At 44.6% G+C, this 26,471-nt stretch overlaps 1 protein-coding gene across 12 annotated transcripts in view; it reads left to right on the forward strand.

Moving 5' to 3' along the window:
- The window catches only part of TRIP12 (thyroid hormone receptor interactor 12), a 193,435-nt gene that overhangs the window by 8,231 nt on the left and 158,733 nt on the right, over window positions 1-26,471 (forward strand). The gene's annotated exons all lie outside the window — the stretch shown is intronic.

The following is a 26,471-nucleotide window of genomic DNA, read 5'->3' on the forward strand; positions in this document are numbered from 1 at the left end:
GTATGTGACATCGATGACCGGGGTCCCCTATCTGTTCCCCCTTCTTATGGAGAAGACTTGGGGGGTCTTTTGTCAGATCTGTAGATGATGGCACCGACGTATAGGTAGCACTGCTGCAATCCTGGTGATAACACCCCCCCCCCCCCCCCCCCATATCCTGGACCTCTTCCCCCTGTGTAGTCCATACAGTACGTCCATAGGCGCCTGTCTTTGTCAGATACAGCTTCCTGTTATTGTTCTGCCAGGATTTTGGCCTAGGTGCTCTACCTGATCAGGTCCCACTTTTCAGTCTGGTCACGGCACTGCTGAGCCAGGCCTGTGCCATAGGGAAGAGGCAGTGCTTGGCATGTCGCACGGGTCAGTGCAGTGGATTTCGTGCCTGTGACATCATCCTGTGTGACTGGTTTGGGGTGGTTGATCAGAGTGGAAACGATGATGATGATGATGTGGAAGAGCAGCTAAAGCTGCGAGGATTCAGGCCCCGGAGGAGGAGGCTGCAGTCAATAATACGGTGACAGCTTGGGGGGTAGAGAGGGGACAAAGCTCTGCATCTTCCGGGCTTTGGGAGGAATTCTCAGACATCCGTAAGGAAAGGGGCAGGCTGCGGAGTGCCTCAGGGGTCAGGGTCATCGTGCTGCGGAGCCTAAAGGACGACTGCAGTAGTGCCTAGGCATCCGTGGCCCTCAATGCAGAAAGGATTTGGGGGGGAGGGTCACGTGTATCGCATGTGGGAGTATAGCTGTGGCCAATGCTAGCATATCTGAGAATTCACGTGTGGACCTTTATAACGTATAATAGACTTTTCAGTCTAGTACTGCATTGTTCTCACAGTAAGGCACATATACCAGAACTGTAATATATATATATATTATTCAGAAAAATGAGAGGCACTCCAAAGGATAAAAGCAGTGAACCCTTTATTCACACCGGTGGTGCAACGTTTCGGCTCTAGTCACGAGCTTGAGGAAGGCTCGTGACTAGAGCCGAAACGTTGCACCACCGGTGTGAATAAAGGGTTCACTGCTTTTATCCTTTGGAGTGCCGCTCATTTTTCTGAATTTATCCATCAGGGAAACCAGTCCATTCCCTTTGGGACGTGCACCCGCCTTTCCCTTTGGAGCCAGTGCTTCTATCTCTCTATCTCTCTATCCAGCTTCTGATATATCACCATGTATTTCTAGTACGGAACCATAAGGCCTCGTGCGCACGACCGTATGTATTTTGCCATCCGTAAACCGAGGATCGGCAAAATAAGAGTGCCATTCGCTTTTTTTTTTATTTGCTGGGTCCGAGGACTGCTTTTTGCAGACCAGAATAGTTCATGTTCCGTCATTTTAGGAACGGACATATGGATCCAGATGGCACACTCGCACGACCGTATGTATTTTGCGACGCCCGGTGACGTGTGTCTCATCTGTTATTATTTTTAATTTTGTTTTGCAGACCAACAATGCCTATTCTTGTCCGCAAAGCAGACAAGAATAGGACATATATTCTATTTTTATTTTTGCAGGCTGAAGGAACGGAGCAACGGATGCGGACAACACAAGGAGGGCTGTCCACATCTTTTGCAGACCCGTTGAAGTGAATGGGTCCGCATCCGAAATGCGTATCAGATGCAGAGGAAAAAAAACAGTCGTGCAAACGGGGCCTTATGCAAATTATAGAACGTGTCTGCAAAATGCAGTCCGCTGACCCATTGAAGTCGACGGGTGCTCCAAAAATTGCAGGTGGCACACGGACAGTATCCGTATTTTACGGACTTCAAAATAGTTATGGTCATGTGCACGAGGCCTAAAAAAATTATATGGGCAGTTAGGTAGAGACCTAAATAGATGGAATCTGTAATGATCTACTTTCACATCTATCTACCTATATGTGAGTAAATAGGTAAGACTTAGGCTACTTTCACACACGCTTTTGGTGCGGATCCGTTATGGATCTGCACAAACTCTTCCGTTCAGATAATACAACCGCATGCATCCGTTTGTATTATCTTTAAAGAGGACCTTTCACCGATCCTGACATTGTGAACTCAGTATCATGACATATACAGCGGCGCCCAGGGATCTCACTGCACTTACTATTATCCCTGGGCGCCGCTCCGTTCTCCCGTTATGTCCTCCGGTATGTTCGGGGACTTAGTTATAGTAGGCGGAGTCTGCCCTTGTCCTGTGGGCGTCTCCTTCTTCTCCTAGGCTGTAGCGCCGGCCAATCGCAGCGCACAGCTCACAGTCTGGGAGAAAAAACCCTCCCAGGCTGTGAGCTCTGCGATTGGCCAGCGCTACAGCCTAGGAGAAGGAGACGCCCACAGGACAAGGGCAGACTCCGCCTACTATAACCAAGTCCCCGAACATAGCGGGAGAACGGAGCGGCGCCCAGGGATAATAGTAAGTGCAGTGAGATCCCCGGGCGCTGCTGTATATGTCATGATGCTTAGTTCACAATGTCAGGATCGGTGAAAGGTCCTCTTTAACCACTTATGGACCACAGGTTTATACCCCCCTAAAGACCAGGCCCTTTTTTACAAATCGGCACTACACTACTTTCACCGTTTATTGCTCGGTCATGCAACTTACCACCCAAATGAATTTTACCTCCTTTTCTTCTCACTAATAGAGCTTTCATTTGGTGGTATTTCATTGCTGCTGACATTTTTACTTTTTTTGTTATTAATCGAAATTTAATGATTTTTTTGCAAAAAAAATGACATTTTTCACTTTCAGTTGTAAAATTTTGCAAAAAAAAACGAGATCCATATAGAAATTTTGCTCTAAATTTATAGTTCTACATGTCTTTGATAAAAAAAAAAATGTCTGGGTAAAAAAAAAATGGTTTGGGTAAAAGTTATAGCGTTTACAAACTATGGTACAAAAATGTGAATTTCCGCTTTTTGAAGCAGCTCTGACTTTCTGAGCACCTGTCATGTTTCCTGAGGTTCTACAATGCCCAGACAGTACAAACACCCCACAAATGACCCCATTTCGGAAAGTACACACCCTAAGGTATTCGCTGATGGGCATAGTGAGTTCATAGAACTTTTTATTTTTTGTCACAAGTTAGCGGAAAATGATGATTTTTTTTTTTTTTTTTTCTTACAAAGTCTCATATTCCACTAACTTGTGACAAAAAATAAAAACTTCTATGAACTCACTATGCCCATCACGAAATACCTTGGGGTCTCTTCTTTCCAAAATGGGGTCACTTGTGGGGTAGTTATACTGCCCTGGCATTCTAGGGGCCCAAATGTGTGGTAAGGAGTTTGAAATCAAATTCTGTAAAAAATGACCAGTGAAATCCGAAAGGTGCTCTTTGGAATATGGGCCCCTTTGCCCACCTAGGCTGCAAAAAAGTGTCACACATCTGGTATCTCCGTACTCAGGAGAAGTTGAGGAATGTGTTTTGGGGTGTCATTTTACATATACCCATGCTGGGTGAGATAAATATCTTGGTCAAATGCCAACTTTGTATAAAAAAATGGGAAAAGTTGTCTTTTGCCAAGATATTTCTCTCACCCAGCATGGGTATATGTAAAATGACACCCCAAAACACATTCCCCACCTTCTCCTGAGTACGGCAATACCAGATGTGTGACACTTTTTTGCAGCCTAGGTGGGCAAAGGGGCCCATATTCCAAAGAGCACCTTTCGGATTTCACAGGTCATTTTTTACAGAATTTGATTTCAAACTCCTTACCACACATTCGGGCCCCTAGAATGCCAGGGCAGTATAACTACCCCACAAGTGACCCCATTTTGGAAAGAGGAGACCCCAAGGTATTCGCTGATGGGCATAGTGAGTTCATGGAAGTTTTTATTTTTTGTCACAAGTTAGTGGAATATAAGACTTTGTATGGAAAAAAAAAAAATAAGCATTTTCCACTAACTTGTGACAAAAAATAAAAAATTCTAGGAACTTGCCATGCCCCTCACGGAATACCTTGGGGTGTCTTCTTTCCAAAATGGGGTCACTTGTGGGGTAGTTATACTGCCCTGGCATTTTCCAGGGGCCCTAATGTGTGGTAAGTAGGTAAATGACCTGTGAAATCCTAAAGGTGCTCTTTGGAACATGGGCCCCTTTGCCCACCTAGGCTGCAAAAAAGTGTCACACATGTGGTATCGCCGTATTCAGGAGAAGTTGGGGAATGTGTTTTGGGGTGTCATTTTACATATACCCATGCTGGGTGAGAGTAATATTTCGGCAAAAGACAACTTTTCCCATTTTTTTTATACAAAGTTGGCATTTGACCAAGATATTTCTCTCACCCAGCATGGGTATATGTAAAATGACACCCCAAAACACATTCCCCAACTTCTCCTGAGTACGGCGATACCAGATGTGTGACACTTTTTTGCAGCCTAGATGCGCAAAGGTGCCCAAATTCCTTTTAGGAGGGCATTTTTAGACATTTGGATACCAGACTTCTTCTCACGCTTTGGGGCCCCTAGAATGCCAGGGCAGTATAAATACCCCACATGTGACCCCATTTTGGAAAGAAGACACCCCAAGGTATTCAATGAGGGGCATGGCGAGTTCATAGAATTTTTTTTTTTTTGGCACAAGTTAGCGGAAATTGATATTTTTAATTTTTTTCTCACAAAGTCTCCCGTTCCGCTAACTTGGGACAAAAATTTCAATCTTTCATGGACTCAATATGCCCCTCACGGAATACCTGGGGGTGTCTTCTTTCCGAAATGGGGTCACATGTGGGGTATTTATACTGCCCTGGCATTCTAGGGGCCCTAAAGCGTGAGAAGAAGTCTGGAATATAAATGTCTAAAAAATTTTACGCATTTGGTTTCCGTGAGGGGTATGGTGAGTTCATGTGAGATTTTATTTTTTGACACAAGTTAGTGGAATATGAGACTTTGTAAGAAAAAAATAATAATAATTCCGCTAACTTGGGCCAAAAAAATGTCTGAATGGAGCCTTACAGAGGGGTGATCAATGACAGGGGGGTTGATCAATGACAGGGGGGTTGATCAATGACAGGGGGGTGATCAGGGAGTCTATATGGGGTGATAACCACAGTCATTGATCATGCCCCTGTAAGGCTTCATTCAGACGTCCGGATGCGTTTTGCGGATCCGATCCATCTATCAGTGCATCCGTAAAAATCATGCGGACATCTGAATGGAGCTTTACAGGGGGGTAATCAATGACAGGGGGGTGATCAATGACAGGGGGGTAATCAATGACAGGGGGGTGATCAGGGAGTCTATATGGGGTGATCACCACAGTCATTGATCACGCCCCTGTAAGGCTTCATTCAGACGTCCGGATGCGTTTTGCGGATCCGATCCATCTATCAGTGGATCCGTAAAAATCATGCGGACATCTGAATGGAGCTTTACAGGGGGGTAATCAATGACAGGGGGGTGATCAGGGAGTCTATATGGGGTGATCACCACAGTCATTGATCATGCCCCTGTAAGGCTTCATTCAGACGTCCGGATGCGTTTTGCGGATCCGATCCATCTATCAGTGGATCCGTAAAAATCATGCGGACGTCTGAATGGAGCTTTACAGGGGGGGTAATCAATGACAGGGGGGTAATCAATGACAGGGGGGTGATCAGGGAGTCTATATGGGAATAAAAAGAAAAAATGTGCAGCAGCACTACGAAAAATATAGAATATTCCTTACTGTGGTGGTGCTCGCTGTGTCAGAAGCCAGTCCTTAGCTTCCCCAAATCCAGATGCAATTGTAACAGAAAAACTGCAGCACTCTCCAGCCTTGATCCTTAATGCTTTATTTCACCAACAAATGCGACGTTTCGATCAGTGTGATCTTTCTCAAGCAATCAATTGCTTGAGAAAGATCACACTGATCGAAACGTCGCATTTGTTGGTGAAATAAAGCATTAAGGATCAAGGCTGGAGTCTATATGGGGTGATCACCACAGTCATTGATCACGCCCCTGTAAGGCTTCATTCAGACGTCCGGATGCGTTTTGCGGATCCGATCCATCTATCAGTGGATCCGTAAAAATCATGCGGACGTCTGAATGGAGCTTTACAGGGGGGTAATCAATGACAGGGGGGTAATCAATGACAGGGGGGTGATCAGGGAGTCTATATGGGGTGATGAGGGGTTAATAAGTGACCGGGGGGGGGGGGGGGGGGGGGTGTAGTGTAGTGTAGTGGTGCTTGGTGCTACTTTACTGAGCTACCTGTGTCCTCTGGTGGTCGATCCAAACAAAGGGGACCACCAGAGGACCAGGTAGCAGGTATATTAGACGCTGTTATCAAAACAGCGTCTAATATACCTGTTAGGGGTTAAAAAAAACACATCTCCAGCCTGCCAGCGAACGATCGCCGCTGGCAGGCTGGAGATCCACTCTCTTACCTTCCGTTCCTGTGAGCGCGCCTGTGTGCGCGCGTTCACAGGAAATCTCGGCTCACGCGAGATGACGCCTATTGGCGTTAGCGTAGCCTGGGGGAGCCGCCGCAATGACGCCTTTCGGCGTTAGCGTGGCGGCAAGAGGTTAACATAGCCAAGATGGATCCGTCTTGGACACCATTGAAAGTCAATTGAGGGCGGATCCGTTTTCTATTGTGCTAGATTGGTATATTTTAGGCAGTCTTTGAGGGTTTACCCTCTCATGTACGGTAATTTTTATGCTTGCCCTGACCAGTAAGGTCCCTTGCAGATGAGCGTGTCCGTATGTGTTGCGGATGCGTTCAGTAAAAACGATCGAACAGTCGTTTAGTTTTGTTTGCGATCGCGTTCAGGGTGCAATGCGATTTACTGCGTTTGGCACGCGCGTGATAAAAAAAAAAAAAAAACTGAATGTTTACCAACAACATCTCCTAGCAACCATCCGTGAAAATCACATCGCATCCGCACTTGCTTGTGGATGTGATGCGATTTTTCACGCAGCCCCATTCACTTCTGTGGGGCCAGCGTTGCGTGAAAAACGCAGAATATAGAACATGCTGTGATTTTTCATGCAACGCAAAAGTGATGCTTGAAAACCACGGCTTATGTACACAGACCCATTTAAATGAACGGGTCCAGATTCAGCGTTCGCATTGCACCCGCGTGGAATACTTGCTCGTGTGAGTCAGACATGGGCACTGTAAGGTCCTGTGTATTATGTTATTAGTGAATGCAGTATCTGTCATTCGACCTCGTGTGTAAAACCTGGTGCAGACTGTGAAGGTTATACTCCTAAAAAACTCCATACATTGGAAAATAAGGACAATGTGTGGTGGGTTCATCTGCACTAGTTAGTACTAGGTATTGTACATGGTTTATTTGAAAACTAGAAACAGAACACAGTTTATTGGTTCCACCATTTTGTTTGCTTTGGACATGAGGTACAGTAGTCACGCACATTACACTTTGAGTGTATGGGAAATCTACCTCAGAAGAGGAGCACGTTATAAGCAGCCAATCAGAGTCCATGTTTCATGCTTCCGCAGCAGTTTTTAAAATAGAAGCTGCACTCTGATTGGTTGCTATGGACAGCAGGCCCCCCCATCTCCATACTGGAGGCCATTGTGTGCAGGGAAGCTTCTGGTTTGAGGTAAAAGTTCTTGGTTGAATTTCAGGAGTAGAAATGCTTTCCGTTTCTTCACAACATTAGGAATTTCTGTGACATTGCTAAATACAGGTTAGAGATCGAAATATATTAGAAGACAGTCTATGTCAGGTGAGCTGTGTTAAGTGGGGTTATTTTACCTCAGGTAATCCTAGTCTGAACATTCATTTCTTAATTTGCAGTGTTACATATGCTGTTTTGTGTAGTTTTTGCTGTGTTGTTTTTTTTTTTTTTTTTTTTTTTTTTTGCAGAATTAAAAATTTTTTGTTAAAGAAAACACAAAGATCTACAATCCCATTTGGACATACAGTGCCAGGAGCCATTGGCTCCTAAACTAAAAAATTTAGGAGCCAAATTACATTTTTTAGTCGCCAAATTTAAAATGCATATAATTTTTAAAAAAAGGACTTTGAGAAGATGAGACGCAGGTGCACTACATATAGGAGAAAACAGCACCACATGCCTCTCACATCCAGGGACATTTTCTGGGGAACAAGGTGACTAAAAATGGTGAATTGCGTGGTTTAGAGGTTTTTTTTCTGTTACGGCCTTCACCGAGCGGAAATATTTTTTAATGGCTCACATTTTTTGGGACGTGGCGATATGTAATATGTTTATTTATTGTTTGTAAATTTTATATGTAAAACTGGGAAGGGGGCCATTTAAACTTTTAGTATTTTGGTGTTTTTTTTTAGTTTTTTTTTTTAGTTTTTATTTAATAACCATTTCTTCCCTTAGGGACTAGAACCTGGATCTTTTCATCCCTTGTGCTATTCACCCTGATAGAGCTCTATCAGGGTAAATAGGAGCTCACACTCTCCCTGCTGCCCTGGGCTCTGTGCACACAGCAGCAGGGAGCTGACTATGGCTGCCATGGTAACCGATCGGAGCCCCAGCAGTGTAATCTGCCACCAATTAAGGGGATGGGGACCCTGTGGCCACCATATAACAATGGGGGGCAGACAGGGACGACTTGTGGCCAGTGATAATGGGGAGGGGGGGGGGAGAGGCTTTGGGGGGCGCACTGCACCACCAATGAATGTTTAAAGAGGACCTTTCATGGGTCCAAAGAATATGAACTTATCAGCAGGCTGCATAGAGCAGCGCCCAGGGATCTAAGTGCACTTACTATTATTCCTGGGCGCCGCTCCGTTCGTCCACTGTGGCCCCCGGTATTTTCAGCATTCAGAGGAAAGAGGAGGAGACGCCAGTGTCTCTCCGTCTCCATAACAGCAGCGCTGTCCAATCACAGAACTCAGAGCCAGGGAGAAAAAAAACCTCCCTGGCTCTGAGTTCTGCGCTGTGATTGGACAGCGCTGCTGTCAGGGAGAAGGACAGACACTGGCGTCTCCTCCTCCTTGCTCTGAATGCTGAAAATACCGGGGGCCACAGCGGACGAACGGAGCGGCGCCCAGGAATAATAGTAAGTGCACTTAGATCCCTGGGCGCCGCTCTATGCAGCCTGCTGATAAGTTCATATTCTTTGGACCCATGAAAGGTCCTCTTTGACTCCTTCATACAATTGTCTGCAGCGGTATCGCAGACCATGCACCCGGCCTCAATAACAGGGCATGCGATCTGTGGCACCTGAGGGGTTAATGGCCGCGGATCGCATGCCCTGTTATTGAGACCGGGTGCCGGCTCTGTGATACCGCTGCCTATACTTATGTTTTACATTCATTGGTGGCGCAGTGGCGACAGCTCCTCCCCGCTATATCCCCATTGGTGGTAGTGGCGGCCGCGTCACAGTGGAGAGGGAGGGACTCCTTCCTTCTCCACTGTGCTACTGAAGAGAACTTGGGCTGCGCAGGATCGCAGCGGTACAGTCGCAAATGGCGACAAGACTAAAAAGTCTTGTCGCCATCTGCAAATTTTAAGGCGCATTGGCGACCGTTTTGGTCGCCATCTGGAGCCCTGACATACTTTTAGGACAATTTCACATAAGCATAATACAGGCACCTTTTTGCGTCCATATTTTGGTTGCAAGTCCCGGCCCAACCCTAGGTCTAATGACCTGAGCTAATCGCATCCAAGCCCCTCCATGGCTTGACCTGACAATTACCCAAGGAGTCTGCCATATACAGCAGCCCACTAGGCTCTGCCGTTAGGCCTTGTTCGCATTTCCAGTTTTCACAGATGTTTTAATACATGAAGATATAAATGCAATCAGGTCACTGCTTTTGCCAGTCCTCTGTGCACTGGTCCTCAGGAGAAGCAAAGTAGTGGGTCCAGCACTCTGGTCTTGAACAAAACTATTTTTATTTCAAATAGGTGCTCCCCGACGTCACAAAGCTAGAGCGCCGTAATCTCGCGATGCGCGAGCTAGCGCATGCTCAGTGTTGGCATAGTGTTCCTTCCCTGTGCTGGCATCAGCCTCAGGGAACGAACTGCGCATGCGCTAGCTCGGACATTGCGAGATTACGGTGTTCTAGCTTTGTGATATTCACAGTGGGCGTGGCTGGGCTCTGGAAAAGTTAGTAGCCTCATTTACATATATAAAAAATAGTTGTTTTCTTTGACACAATAAAAGCACAGAGAGCTATGGGGACCGGGTATTGCGGATGTGCTAGTGGCCATCTAGTAACCCATGTCCTCAGCTCTATACACAAAATCCCGGTGACAGGTTCCCTTTAAAAGATCATTACTAGGGCTTGTCTGTCTCCCAGAAGACAGAAGGGCGGTCCTTCACGCTGCATGCCTGCATTAGGCTTCAGAGTGAGGAGGCGTGTCTTTCAGTAATACAATCTGATTGGCTGGCAGCTACAGCAAGTGTGTATGGGAAGTGAGGGAAAGCAGTTTTGGCCTCAGAACTGGCAGAGGAGCCATCTTGAGAAGGTCCTCATATTGTAAATGTTTAAACAGCCGTAACTAAGGGAAAAACTTAAGGAAAACACTGACATGTGAAGAAACATGCTGCTGCTGTAGTAACATATGCTAAAATGGACTTTTTGATGAAACCATGAGCATTACACTTTAAGTTGTTTCTTATTGAAAACAATGAAAAACTATACAGAATTGGCCAAAGCTATGAAATGATTCTGTTATTTATTCTGCAGAGAGGACACCATGTAGTACTGCAGATAATAGTCTGTAATCCCGGTGACAGGGAATAGGTCATTTTGTGATAACACATCTTTTTAAGTCCCGTTTTTATGTTTAAAGCCCCTTTCACACGAGCGAGTTTTCCGCGCTGGCACAATGCATGACATGAACACACAGCACTGAATCCTGACCCATTCACTTAAATGGGTGTGTGTACATGAGCATTTTTAATTTTATTTTTTTCACTCATCAGTTCTGCGTTGCGTGAAAAACGCAGCATGTTCTATATTCTGCATTTTTCACGCAGCCCTGGCCCCATAGAAGTAAATGGGAATTGAAAAACTCATTGCATCCGGAAGCAAGTGCAAATGCAACGAGTTTGAGTTTTTCACTGATAGTCGCTAAGAAATGTTGTTTGTAAACCGTTTTTTTTTATCACGCGCGGGAAAAACGCATTGCACTCTCGCGGGAAAAACTGAACTCAATGCAATTGCAGGCAAAACTGACTGAACTTGCTTGCAAAATGGTGAGAGTTTCACTGAACGCATCCGGAGCCAATCCATATCGTTTGTGTGAAAGAGGCCTAACATATTTTTAAAGAATTTTTGGTGATATTTTTTTTATTTTCTATGTTACTATAAATAAACAAAAACCATAAAATCCTGCAGTTTTCACACTGGCCCTAAGACTAATAGGCGCCACTTCTTGGTCTGTTCAGATCACTTTACTGCAGTTATCTGCTTATCTATACATAGAGAGGTGATATCATTACAGGCAGGATTAGAATGACAGATAAGACAGGATCCACCATTCACAATAGGTGATGTCACATCTTCTCTCCTTGTACAATGACCTCTGCACAGGACATGCCTAGAAGACTCTCCCATAGAAGTCAATGAGGTCTCCTCCTCCATTGTGTCCATGGCCCATGCGGCTGCCATAAAGCAATTTTCTTGAGGCTTTCTAAATGCTGTTAAGAACGCATAGGGACATCGACTCGAATATATTGCCATATAAGCTTTCACCACTTTCACTTTTTGATACACCCCTGGTCAATTTCCCCTGTCCCTGACAGGGTCACCTAGGGTAATTCGTTTCGAGGTCCGGTTCCGGACGGGGCCATCCCTTGCGGGTATAGGACCCCGTGTTAGGCTTACTTTAGGGCATAACAGGCCACGTAGGGCATAAACAGGGATAGATTCTCCCTGTGGCCCTCCATCACAGAGTGACCGTCCACCTGAGGATTCTTTCAAGTTTAAGAACTACCTGTGCTTGCGCACCGCATGTGTGGGTCCAGACTGTCCTCCACCGGTAAGACCTACCCTTTTCTTTGCCTATTGGCATGTCTATAGACCTTTAGGCACACCGCCTTGGTCTTAACTTTATTTACTTATTTTTGGTCTATCAGTCCCACTCCCACCCTACCCAGGGGTGGCATTGTGGACTCGACCAAAGGCGTACTGGCACACCAGGTTCCTTGCTGTTGTCTGTATTGTATGTCCGTAAGGGGTTCTTATTCCCATCACAGGGATCTTAATCTATAACATTAAAAGTTAGGTTTTAACACGTTGCTGCCCCCTTGATTTCACATAGTCTTAACTGCCGAGCGGTATTGGGGTTGGGTGCCACTGCACCATTTTCCCCTGAGGGACCACCTTCCATATTTCATTATAAGAACAGCTCGGGCAAGATGACCGCCTCCATAATCATGTTCAGGAAATAGAATAATAAAAATCTGCAATCAGAAAAAGGAGATGTTACTGTTTTGGTGACACATTCCCTGTAAGGCCTCATGCACACGACCGTGTACCGATGCCTTCCAGGTAGAATTCACATTTTTCTCACTCCAATTAAAACAATGACTATTCTTGTGCCTGAGGCCACTTTCACATCGGCCAGGAGTGATGCCTACAGTGAGTATAATGGAGGGTTTGTGCCTCTTGTGTTTTGGATCCACTTCTGGTTTGGGCTTACAAATACTGACCGTGTGAAAGTGGCAGATTGGAAAGTGATGTGGATGGTTATAACTGCTCGTTACACAGTGCTAGAGAGGAGCGAAGTTCAGATTTTGAAATTCGTTCACGCTTCATTGGTGGTAAAAGGTGAATTGCATTATGGATTCCGTTATCATGGCTTTTACATTATGCTGGAAACGGGACGGATCCGTTTTGCAGCCCATAGACTTCTATGATGACCGAATGAAGGCATTCAATCAGAGAATTGCGCTATGGTCCATGGTAACGGAATCCATAACGCAATTCACCTTTTACCACCAAACGAAGTGTGAACGAATTTCAAAATATTAAATTCTCTCCTCTCTGCACACTGCAGTAGATGCTTAAAGGGGTTATCCCTTGAAAACCATTCCAGTCTCTGTCTAACAAAGCTAGAACCAGCCCTGTACCTCACATGGATCCAGAGATCTCCACATTCACTGCTCCAATGTCTCTGCTAGATTGAAATCAAGCTGGCAGCTCAGGGGGCGTGACCTTTCTGCTGCAGCTCTCACTATCACAGCTCAGAAGGCAGATGAAGGATGGAACTGAGCATGTGCAACCACCTCAGTGAGGTGGACAGAGAAATAAAAGAACAAACAGCAGGTGGTGCTATACATATTCAATACAATAACTCAGTGGGTAGGTAACATTTTTTTTAATTACATGCAGTTAGTCAAGTAGTCAGATCCTGGTGTTGGTTTGAAAGCTGCAAAATATTTTTGTGGGACAACCCCTTTTAAACCAAAAACCCCCCCTCAGTTCACAGTAAAGCGCTTGGCTCTCTGCCAGGGTTGATTTGATTTAAATCACTAGTCAGTAAGGCTTGATTTAAATCATATTTTTCTACATAAAGACTAATTCTTGCTGGTATAACTTATAATATGCAAGTAGATGATTTTTAGAATAGCAACTTTTCATATTAGTTTGATGAGGTTGATTCTGCATTCATAGGTTTGTAGAAGTTAGGATTAAGGTCTTTTTCTCAACTCTGTTCATGTTATAACATTTTTGCTGTGAAGAAGAGGCATGTGATCTCTGCTGAGTCAAATTCAGTTTTGAGAACTGCAAAAGTAAACCAAGCATCTGTGATAATATCTTGTAGGCAGAGAAACTGCCCAATAATCTTACAAAAACCTCTGGAAGAGCATGACATTGTGAACAGTGATGGCCAGTTCGCATTGTTCGCCCACGAACACATGCGGGCTGCCATCTTTTTTCACAAGTCCGGCGATGCACAGATAAGCCCTTACCTGTGCCTGTGCGCTCACCGGGAGCAGGCAGTTCCGAGAACAGCCCAATGAAAGCCCCCGGCTCGCGCACAGGCACAGGTAAGGGCTTACCTGTGCATCGCCGGACTTGTGAAAAAAGATGGCAGCCCGCATGTGTTCGTGGGCGAACAATGCGAACTGGCCATCACCGATTGTGAATGGATTAATGGAATTTATTTACCAAAACAATTAAACATATACAGCCTTATTCTACATGATTAAAAAACTAATCTTTATTTCATGATGGAATAACCTTTGGATGGTAATATATTTTCCTCAAAAAGCATTTTAAAATAAATAAAAATCAGATTTTAAATATTTAAAAAAATCGGATTTTTTTTTTTTTTTTAAATCATTGATTTTTATCCACCCTGCTCTCTGCAGTCCCTTGGACGGGGAATGGATCGGTAGTGCACATGCTTGACCACTGCTGCATTCAAACAGGGAACTTTGGAGCACTGTTCTCATTCAGAGGGGGTCCCAGTAGTCAGACCACCACCAATCGTAAACAATGGTTAGCCACTGAGAACTGTTGTGGTTTATGGTACACGGCAGAGCACACATCTCATTAGGAGCAGTGTTCATTCCCATAGTGAAATTTGAAGTCCAAAACACAGTATTTGACTTTCTATTCCTGTATGTGAATTCTTTGGAGACGTTTTCCCGAGGGCTTGTGCTGCTGTCACCTGAGTTGTTCCATGTCGAAGCCTGGGATGCACAGAAGGATTTCTGCAAATAGCCGTTCTGTTTTTCTCTATTGATAATGTGCTGTTCCCCGGGTGCGGGTGCAGGCTGAAAGGGGCCTTTTAGGTTATTGATCTACACATGTTTCTTAGGCTTCATTCACATTTGTGTTAGGCCTCATGCACACAAACGTATTTTCTTTGAGTGTCTGTTCCATGTGTTTTTATTTTTATTTTTTTGGACCATATGTGGAACCATTCATTTCAATGGGTCTGCAAAAAAAAAAACGGAAGGTGCTCCGTGTCCGTATTTCCATTCCGCAAAAAAATAGATCCTGTCCTATTATTGTCCACATTACAGTTAAGGGTAGAACTGTTCTATTAGGTGCCAGCTGTTCCGTTCTGCAAAATACGGAATACACACGGCGGTCATCCGTATTTTTTGCGGAACGCAAAATACATACTGTCGTGTGCAAGAGGCCTTAGTTGCTGTTGGAAACCTCTGTCGCAGATTGTGTTAAAAATGAGGAGCTTCATGACTGAATCCTGGCGGACCCCATTATGGTATAATGGGGTCTATTGGGCACTGTTTGTATCAATTATGCAATGATTCTGGTGCTTCAGTAATTTATTAATAATACAGGTGTGAACAAAGCTTTATAGTGCAGCTTCCCCTGCATGCCTTCAGGGTTTTCATTATCTCACTTGTGAGGGGTAGAGACGGAAGCTTTCCTGCACCACGGGTAAATGAGGGCATGTGTGCCACGAGTGTGTTTATGAAGCCTGATTAAAGGGGTTATCTGTGAATTTATATTGATGACCGGTCCTCTGGATAGATCATCAGTGTCAGACCCCCGCCGATCAGCTGTTAGAGGCTGGCGCTCTGAGTGCTATGGCCCCTCCCTAGGCCGTGTGAAGTCTTCGTACATCGGTCACGTGGCCTAGTTGCAGCTCGGCCCCATTTAAGTCAGTGAGGCTGAGCTGCAATACCAAGCACTGCCACTATACATTTTGCAGCGCTGTGCTTGGAAAGCTGCCGGGACTCGGACCCCCGATATGATAATGACCTATCCTGAGAGTAACTCATCTTTATCAATTCCTCGATAACCCCATTAAAGGGGTTGTGCAGTGCACCGATATAGATGACCTATCCTCAGGACAGGTCATCAGTATTCGGCGGGAGTCCAAAACCAGGACCCCTGCTGAACAGCTGTTTGAGCTCGTGTGAGCGCTGCTTCTGCTTCAAAATGACCTGCACTTCATCTCCTTAGTAGAGCAGCTGCAGTGTAATTAAAGTGAATTTTTTTGCAGCAAAAAATAGTGTCTGTGCTAGAAAAATAATGCACCAAATAGTGAACAGCACATGGATAACCTAATGGATGGGGTTGTGTGCGTGAGGCCTAAATTGACATGCTGCAGTTGTATAATGAGCATCACAGGTCAATTTACACTGCAGATTTTTTCCACAGCATGTGGATGAGAGTTGCTGTAAATGAATATACTGTGCTGTCACTGACCAACGTGGATAGGTATCTGCTCGGTGGGGGTCCGACGTCCGGGATCCCCGGCAATCAGCTGTTTGAGAAGGCAGCGGCCTCTCGTAGCTTACCGAGCACAGAGCTGTACATTGTATAGCGGTTGTGCTTGGTATCGCGCTCAGCCTCATTGAAGTGAATGGGTTGAATAAAATGTTTGTGTGACAGAGGGCTAAAAGTGAGGTGGATGTTAGCACTTGGTGTAATCCAGCACGTATGGAAAGGTGGATCTGTTTCCATGCGATCACTGTCCCTTTAATCCCTATGAAGCCCTTGGTTCTGGTGGTTTGCCGTTCTATTTTTACTGTTGCTTTTTGCATTTAATATTGATGCTCCACGTGTGAACCCGCATCGCACAGAATTGGCCATGTCACTGGGAATTAACCTGTACCCTGCCTGAGCAGACAGAAGGCTGTACTGATGGTCGATTTTAATTTTTTTTATTTAAAAAAAATCAATTTGTTGAAATTTTTTTTTTTTTTCAGGATTTTTCTATTCCTTTATCTTGAAAAATATTAAAGAAAAAAAAGGCATTCGCACGTGTTAATACAAAAATGCCACTAAAAAAGGCAGTGAACGTATATGGTAGGGGGAAAAAAGCTGTTTATGGCTTTTAGCAGTAAAAAAATGTATGTGAAAGAGTCCTTAATGTGTTGCAGTTTGTTGTCACGCCCAAGGATCACAATGGACAGGTGCTAGCATAGAAATGAATGGGGTCGCAGCGTGTCTCGCATGTGTGCCGTGCCCCCAGAATAGCAGAAAATCCAACCTTGCTGGATATTTGGTGATTCTCGAGTTGTAGAAAATGTGCAATGTCATGCAACCAGGATTGTCGTGTAGCTGCACTAACTCCTTGCAATTTGTTACTGGCCGCTCAATTTACTAAAAAAAAGCCCAGCTGCCTACAAACTGCAAGCAGTTATCAGTAATCAGCTATATGTGACAGCACCCATAGGTGCCAGGTCAGTTGTAAAGCATATTTGTAAACCTATAATAATTGACGGCCTTCTGGGGAGAAAACTCAATTACATAAGCCTGTCCCTTTGAAAAGCAGGTGCATATAGATGCATCCGTAACAATCTTCATAATAGATGGCAGTGAGCATTTTTCATTTGGAGAGTTACAAAAAGTTATCCCTTGCAGTTGTTTAATTCAGGGCTCGACAAATCCCAGGTCGCCATGGCGAACAGGAATTTTGTCCTGGCGCCTGGGTATTTGCCCTCACATGGCTGCCCCCAGAAGGAGTTACCTGGTGGCGGAGAGCGGGGTGGACAGGGTGGCATCGGGGGAGCAGAGGAGGTAGGTAGGACGCAGTGGGTCCGCATCATGTGGGCGTTCCTTCTCCCTGCCTGTAGCGCTGTCCAAGCGCAGCGCAGGGAGAAGGAATGCCCAGGAGAGAAGCTGCTGTCTCCTCCCCATTGCTCCGATAGTAATTAGCATATGGAGCAGGAGACAGTTATGGGGAACGGAGCGGCGCCCAGGAATAATAGTAAGTGCTGGGACATCTCAGGTCACCGCTCTGTGTAGCCTGCTACTTGAAGTCCGGACCCATATAACACATAATACAAGAGGCAAGTGCCGGCAGCAGAATCGCATAGCTGGCAACCTGCCTCTGACAGGGAGCTGCGATCAGCGGCAGTTAACCCCTCAGGTGCGGCACCTGAGGGTTTAACTGCCGCTGATCTGCTGCCAGTACCCGCCTCCTGTATTAAGGGTTAATTATCATTGGTGGCGCAGTGCACCCGCCCCTCTCAACCCCCCCAGTATTAAAATCATTGGTGGCAGTGGCCACAGGGTCCCCTCCCCTTCTCATTGGTGGCAGTGGCCACAGGGTCCGCTCCTCTCTATTGGTGGTGCAGTGGCAGCTTCTGATCGGAGCCCCAGCTGTGTAATCCAGGCTGCCATGATAACATCCCTGATGCTGTGTGCACAGAGCAGTAGGGACAGTGTGAGGTCCTATTCACCCTCATAGAGCTCTATTAGGGTGAATAGGACAAGGGATGAAAATATCCCAGGTTCTGGCCCCTAAGGGGGGAAATGGTTATTAAATAAAAAGTGTAAAAACCCCCACCACAATAGAAGTATAAATCACCCCCTTTCCCAATTTCACATATAAAATATATATATATATATATATATATATATATATATATATATATATATATATATATATATATACAATAAATATATCGCATATCACCACGTCAGGAAAGACCAAACTATTAAAATATAAAAAAAATCTATGCGGTAAAAACTGCGCGATTCGGCATGTATATGTGTGTGCGGTTCTGTACACTGCCGCTGTGTATGTTAGTAATGCCCATGTTTGGTTCTAGACTTCTTTATATGTTAATTTAAGAGGTGTTCTTTTTGTTGCAGAAAATATGGCTTTATAGGGTAAAAAAATAACAAAAAACTGCTCCTAACTTTTTTAGCTGGCTCCTAGATTCCAAGGAAATTTGTCAAGCCCTGGTTTAATCCCTTAATCACCAGCTAGTTTTTGCTTCTCAATGTTTAAAGGGGTTCTCCATTAATAATTTAAAATAGCCACCAGCCATCAGTCCTAGAATGTGAGCAGGACTGGTTGCCTCCACTTGCAGAGCTGCCTAGGGAGTGAGGAGATGGGGCCTCACTACACACTAGGCTCTGGCACTTGTATATATTACATAATAGTGAGGGTTCCTGTCAGGCTGCTCAGCCATCATCACATATCATAGGCAGGATCACATCATTACCATCTATTGTAGATCAGTGTAGCGAAGCCTAGCCCCTCACCCACCTAGCATCTCTGCAAGTGATGGTAACCAGTTCTGTTCAAGCCCACCGCCTGCCTGTGCGTGCACACTCCCTGGCCATATTCATAGCTGTATAGAACATTTCCAAGGTGCATGTCCTGGAGCTGATCTATACTAACAACCAGAGGACATAGGAGGTGGTTGGGGAGGGGAGCTACTGACAGAGGAGATACGAGGTGGCAGGGGATGGGAGCTACTGCGCAGGCGAGTTAGCCTATGTGCTCTCACAAACCCAGCCACCAGAAAGGCTGACATTCTTCCTTTCAGTACTGCTGCATTGCAGCCATGGCCTTAACCCCTAGAGAGGAGCAGGGTCTAAAAACAAGCAAAAGTAAGGACCAGAGGCATTATTGCAAGTGAAAGTATTTACTGATGAGAACATGGCATGTGCTGCGTTGTGCGCCTGCCTTGTTCTCTAAATACAATAGCGCAGCTTACTATAAAAAAACAGAGAATCCCGATATCAAACCAAAATGGGTAGCAAAGTATCAAAAAATAAAGATATTTCGATACCCAGTGCAATCCCAGTCGTTGCCTAATAAGTGTAGTTTTTTTTGCTTTTATGTAATGTATGTGCGATAAAATGCATTTTATGTAAAATAATCACTTATTCTTTTTTGCTTGCTTTTTTTTGCATTAATTTTTTTTAATTACATTTTTTAAAAATCCAGTTGAGAAATTACTGTATTACAAAATGATTTGACCTGTACATTAGCATGCTCTTGTATCCCAGGCTGTGGTTAGCACAACACTACTGTGTCCTAACAGCAGAATTACTGCACGTACACTCCTGCAGTCCTTTTTAGGCCCACTGGACTGACTGCAGAAGGCTTAGGCCAAGTTCACACATCAGTTATTTCCATCAGTTATTGGGAGCCAAAACAGCAGTGAAGCCTACTCAGAGATAAGGTATAAGGGAAAGATCTGCACCAGTTCTGTGTTTTTGACCCGTACCTGGTTTTGGCTCACAATTGCTGATGGAAATAACTGACCTAATCACTGAAGTGTGAACTTGGCCTTACCCAGTTTCTGATCAGATCACTAGGACCCAGTCAGAGCGGGAAATAACGTTTATTCATGCTGTGGTCACAGGCTGTAGAGGATGTTACAGCTCATTCGTAGAGCAGGTGTACTCACAGAAGAGCTCTGCTGCCTCCAAAATAGTGTCTACAAAAGACTGTGGGTGATCCTTAAAGGGGTTGTGCAAGAATGGGGGCGTTTGGGACCCCCTTCCCACTAGGCTTGACATGTAAAGGGAAGCTTACTTACTCGCTTCCCGGCGCTGGCTCCTCGCTCCTTCTCCTCCTGGCCTGCAGTGCCCTCTGGGCTCCCTTTCTGAAAACATTTGGTTTGACATCGCTGCAACCAATCACTGGCCGCGTTGGAGACCGGATCCCTTTGTGTCATGGGACCATTAAGAGGTGCTGGTCACCACCGCTGCCAATGATTAGCTGCAGGCAATGTCAAACCAGATGTTTACAGCGAGGGAGCAGAGCATCGCAGGACAGGAAGAGAGGCAATGGGGAGCCTGTGCTGAAAAGCTAAGTAAGCTTGGTCCAGCCCTAACCCCCCCCCCCCCCCCCCCCCCCCATTCATGCGCAACACCTTTAAGAGGTTAAAATTAATTGAGGATTTTATATGGTCATCTGAATAGTCCTATAGATTAACAATGGCTCCGTATTAAGTCTCTCTGGACTATACAACATGGCCACACCTTAGATCCTTTTAGTGTGCGGCCACAGAATCTGGTTTTATCGAGCGGTTTTGGAAGCCAAAACCAGGAATGGGTTCAAAAAGACGTATCCATCCTTTATATTGCCTCCATTTATCATCCATTCCTGATTTTGGCTACAAAAACAGCATCTGAAAACCTTAAAAGTGTGGCCGTATCTTTAGGCCTCTTTCACACGTCATTAAATCAAGGTGACCATGGGCACCACACGTACCCATTGACTTTAAAGTGTGTTGACAATACATGGTGGTTTTCCACAGATCATTTGTCCATAGTAACACCACGGAAACATGCCCTTTTTTGTCAGTGGTTATGAATCCCCCATGCACATTATAGTCAATAGGTCTGTGAAAACCACGGACACAATACAGATTTCATCCGAGTTTGGTCTGTGGTTTTCACAGATTGTTGCTAGAATATGGTCTGGAAAATGTTCAGCCTAGCAGTGTCGGTGGAATATGGATAACACAGATTGTTCTCGGACATCTTCACGGATGAACCACGGACCATCTTGCTATGGTTGTCGTCATGGACATGTGAATGAGGCCTTACACTGGATGATCTTCAGTACAATTATCAAATGATTGCAGCAGCGATTTGCTCTGCACCATACAGGAGATAATTGCTGCAGGTAAAAGCAGCTTAACCTCCGCTGACAATCAGGAAATTAACATTTGGGTCCTTATCAGTATGTGTTTGGAGTGTGGGAGGAAACAGGAATACCCAGAGGAAACCCACGCAAACATGGGAAAAATATACAAAAACTATGCAGATGTTGTTCTTGGCTGGATTCGAGCCCAGGACCCTCGTACTGAAAGGCAACAGTGCTGACCACTGAGCCACCGTGCTGCTGTTTCTTTGCTCGCTGCAACTTCTCTGTCTGGGCTGGAAAATATTCCCGGGAAGTAATGTTATTGCTAGAGGAAAAAAGAGAATTGTGCTTAACCCCTTCCTGACATATGACGTAATAGTACGTCATGGCCGCAGATGACTTGCTGCATTTTGACGTACTATTACGTCATGGTAATCGGGCGTGCACCGCTCCCATGCCCCCCCGATCACTGCAGGGGCTCGGCAGTCCCTGATAGCCGGGCCCCTGCTGTATCCGCTGGCATTGCTGTAAAAGCCAATGCTGGCAGATTAACCCCTTCTAAGTAGCGGTCAACGCTCACCGCGGCACAGAAAGTATTTGCGGCCGAGGAGATCCAGGCCCGTCTCCTAGGCAACCTGTTAGTGTATTACTCTGTGTAATACACTAACAGGCAATGCATTACAATACAGATGTATTGTAATGCATTGCAGAGGGATCAGCCCCCCAAAAGTTGAAGTCCCAGAGTAGGACAGAAAAAAAAAAAAAAAGTTTGGAGTAAAAAGAGAAAAAAAAAACACCTTTTTCCCCCTGATTTTATAATAAAAAAATAAAAACGCACATATTAGGTATCACCGCGTCCGTAATGACCGGCTCCATAAATATATCGCATGATATACTAAGTCAGAATAACACCATAAATTATTTTTTTTTTAAATAAAAACTGTTAAAAAAAGCAATTCTTTGTCACTTAAAATCACATAAAGTGGAACACCAAGCGATCAAAAAGGCGTATGGCCCCCCCCCCCCCCAAACTGTACCATTAAGTCACCTCATCCCGCCAAAAAATGAGATCCTATCTAAGACAATCGCCCAAAAAATTAAAAAACTATACCTTTCAGAATACGGAGACACTAAAACATAATTTTATTGATTTAAAAAATGCTATTATTGTGTAAAACTTAAAGCGAACCTTTCACCAGGATTTCACTTAATAAACTATTTACCAGTACCTTTATAGATTATCCTCATTCTGTTTCAATGCATTCTTGTGCCGCTTTCCTGGGATGTATATTCATGAAAAAAACGACTTATAAAGTCCTCGTCTCCAGCTCCTGAAGTCACACTAGAAGTCAAGGGGGTAGCCCTTCCCTCACTCCGGGCTGTAACTCCCCTGCCCTAACTCCTCCTCTAAGCAGTGTAACTGACACCCGGCTCAGTCGCCGGGACCGCGCTTGTACAGGCGGCGCATGCGCCGTCTGCCTCTGTAGCAGCGCAATCCCGTCTATCGCGTCGACTCAAGCGCGATCCTGGAACTGAATCGCGCGTGCGCCGTCCGTCCTCGATGCCTGCCTGTCTTCTGTTCCTTAGGCGCGCATGCGCCTGAGGAACAGAAGACAGGCAGGCATCGGGGACGGACGGCGCATGCGCGATTCAGTTACGGGATCGCACTGCTACTGAGGCCGACGGCGCATGCGCCTACTGTACAAGCGCGGTCCTGGCGACTGAGTCGGGTGTCAGTTACACTACTTAGAGGAGGGGTTAGGGCAGGGGAGTTACAGCCCGGAGTGAGGGAAGGGCTACCCCCGTGACTTCAGGAGCTGGAGACGAGGACTTTAGAAGTCGTTTTTTTCATGACTATACATCCCAGGAAAGCGGCACAAGAATGCCTTGAAACAGAATGAGGATAATCTATAAGGTACTGGTAATAGTTTATTAAGTGAAATCCAGGTGACAGGTTCGCTTTAAATAAAAAATAAAAAGTATACATATTAGGTATTGCCATGTCCGTAACTACCTGCTCTATAAAAATATCATATGACCTAACCCCTCAGGTAAACGCTGTAAAAATAAATAAATAAAAACTGTGCCAAAACAACCAATTATTTTGGTCACCTTGCCCCATAAAGTGTAATAATGAATATGAATGATTAAAAAATCGTATGTACCCAAAATTGGTACCAATAAAAACGACAACTCTTCCTGCAAAAAACGAGCCCCTGCACAGGACGTTCGGCAGAAAAAAAAAGGCGTTCAAAAATGCTTTATTGTGTAAAACTGAAACAATGAAAGTAGACATATTTGATATCATCGCATCCGTAACAACCTGCTCTATAAAAAATAGTACATGATCTAACCTAAAAATCTAATCTAAAAATCATATGTACCCCAAAATAGTACAAATAAAACTGTCACCTTATCCCGTAGTTTGTAGTTTCCAAAATGGGGTCACTTTTTGGGAGTTTCTACTGTAAGGGGGACTTCAAATGGGACATGGTGTCTAAAAACCAGTCAAGCAAAATCTGCCTTCCAAAAACCATATGGCGTTCCTTTTCTTCTGCACTCTGCCGCTGCCCTTACATCAGTGGGGTGTTTCTGTAAACTGCAGAATCGGGGTAATAAATAATGAGTTTTGTTTGGCTGTTAACCCTCTGTGTTAAAGAAAAAAATGGATTAAAATGGAAAATCTGCCCAAAAAGTGTAATTTAGAAATTTTTATCTTAATTTTACTTTAATTGTTTGTACAATCAGTTTTGAGTAACTTGAGGGGTGTAGTTTCTACATTAAGGTCCTTTTATGGGGGATTTCCACTATGTAAAGTGACTTGAGAACTCAGCTGGTCCTTAACCTCTTGGGGACATAGGGCGTACAGGTACGCCCTGATGTCCCGGTACTTAAGAACAGGTACGCCCTGTGTATTTCCGATTACCGGTGGGCGGTGATCGAAACTGGGTGCCTGCTGAAATCAATCAGGCACTCTGGGACAATGCCAAGGGGGGGTCCTGTGACCCCCGTATCGGCGAAAGCAGCAGATTAACCCCTTCTATGCCGCTGACCGTGGCATAAAAGGGGTTTGTGTTTGAGTGAGCCCATCGAGTCCCCGCACTGCTGTGGCAGGGACTCGATGTCTCAGAAGGCAGCTCGATGCCGTGCAGAGGCTGCCCAATGCCTTGCACGGCATCGGGACCTGCCTTCTACTGGAGCCGAGGAGATCCAGCCTCAGGCTGGGTCTCCTAGGCCAGTGTTTCCCAACCAGTGTGCCTCCAGCTGTTGCAAAACTACAACTCCCAGCATGCCCGCACAGCCAAAGGCTGTCCAGGCATTCTGGGAGTTGTAGTTTTGCAACAGCTGGAGGCACACTGGTTGGGAAACACTGTCCTAGGCAACCTGTTAGTGTATGACTCAGTGTCATACACTTACAGGCAATGCATTACAATACAGATGTATTGTAATGCATTGCAGAGGGGAATAGATCCCCAAAAGTGAACATCAGAAATAAAGTAAAGGAAAAAATAAACAGTTTTTAATAAAAGGAATAAAAACACTGCTTTCCCCTTATTTTATAATAAAAAACAGGAAAAAAACCACACATATTAGGTATCGTAGTGTCCGTAATGACTGGCTCTATAAATATATCACATAATCCACCCTGTCCGATAAATAGCATTTAAAAAAAAAAGCCATTTTTGTCACCTTACATCACATAAAGTGCAACATCAAGTGATCAAAAAGGTGTATGCCCCCCAAAATAGTACCAATCTAACCGTCACTTCATCCCTCAAAAAATGAACCCCTACCTAAGACAATCGCCCAAAAAATAAAAAAAACTGGCTCAGAATATGGAGACACTAAAACATAATTATTATTTTTTTGTTTCAAAAATGAAATAATTGTGTAAAACTTGCATAAATAAAAAAAAAAAGTAGACATATTGGGTATCGCCACCGTCATCTCATCCCGAAAAAAATGAGCCCCTACACAACAGTAGCCAAAAAAATAAATAAAACTATGGCTTTCAGAATGTGGAGACACTAAAAAATCTTTTTTTTTTTAAATGCTTTATGTAATACTGAAACAAACAACCCAAAAAAGTAGTCATATTTGGTATTGTCGCGTCCGTGACAACCTGCTCTATAAAAAATACCACATAATCTAACCTGTCAAATGAATGTTGTAAATAAAAACTGTGCCAAAACAGATATTTCTTGTTACCTTGCCTCATAAAGTGTAATATAGAGCAACCAAAAATAATATGTACCCTAAAATGTTACCAACAAAACTGCCACCTTATCCCGTAGTTTCCAAAATGGGGTCACTTTTTGGGACTTTCTACTCTAGGGGGGCTTTAAATGGGACATGTCAAAAAACCAGTCCAGCAAAATCTGCCTTCCTAAAACCGTATGGCGTTCCTTTCCTTTCGCGCCCTGCCATGTGCCTGTACAGTGGTTTACAACCACAAATGGGGTGTTTCTGTAAACTACAGAATTGGGGCCATAAATATTGCGTTTTGTTTGACTGTTAACCCTTGCTTTGTAACTGGAATAAATGGATTCAAATGGAAAATCTACCAAAAAAGTGAAATTTTGAAATTTTATCTCTTCCATTCTTGTGGAACACCTAAAGGGTTAACAAAGTTTGTAAAATCAGTTTTGAATAACTTGAGGGCGTAGTTTGTAAAATTGGGTGGTTTCTATTATGTAAGCCTCACAAAGTGACTTCGGACCTGAACTGGTCCTGAAAAAGTGGGTTCTAGAAATTTTCTGAAAAATTTTAAGATTTGCTTCTAAACTTCTTCTAAGGCTACATTCACACGTCAGTATTTTTCTACATTCCGATTTTCGGTCCATTTTTTGCGGATCCGTTGTTCCTGAAAATGTTTCCGTATGTCATCCGTTTTTTGCGGATCCGCAAAAAACGGAAACATGTGAAAACTCAAATCCGACAGTATATTCTAACACAGAGGCGTTCCCATGGTGATGGGGACGCTTCTAGTTAGAATATACTGAGAACTGTGTACATGACTGCCCCCTGCTGCCTGGCAGCACCTGATCTCTTACAGGGGGCTGTGATCCGCACAATTATTGTGCGAATCACAATCACATAGCCCCCTGTGAGAGATCAGGTGCTGCCAGGCAGGAGGGGGCAGACCCCCTCCCTCCCCTGTATTAAATGTGACTAGTGCGGCCCCCCCCCCCTCTATATTCATTGGTGGCCAGTGCGGATTCCCAGTATTAATAAATGTGCCCAGTGCGGCCTCACCTCTTCCCCCGACCCCCCCCCCCCT

Source organism: Bufo bufo, chromosome 4, assembly GCF_905171765.1.
Source record: "Bufo bufo chromosome 4, aBufBuf1.1, whole genome shotgun sequence".
Classification (NCBI taxonomy): Eukaryota; Metazoa; Chordata; class Amphibia; order Anura; family Bufonidae; genus Bufo; species Bufo bufo.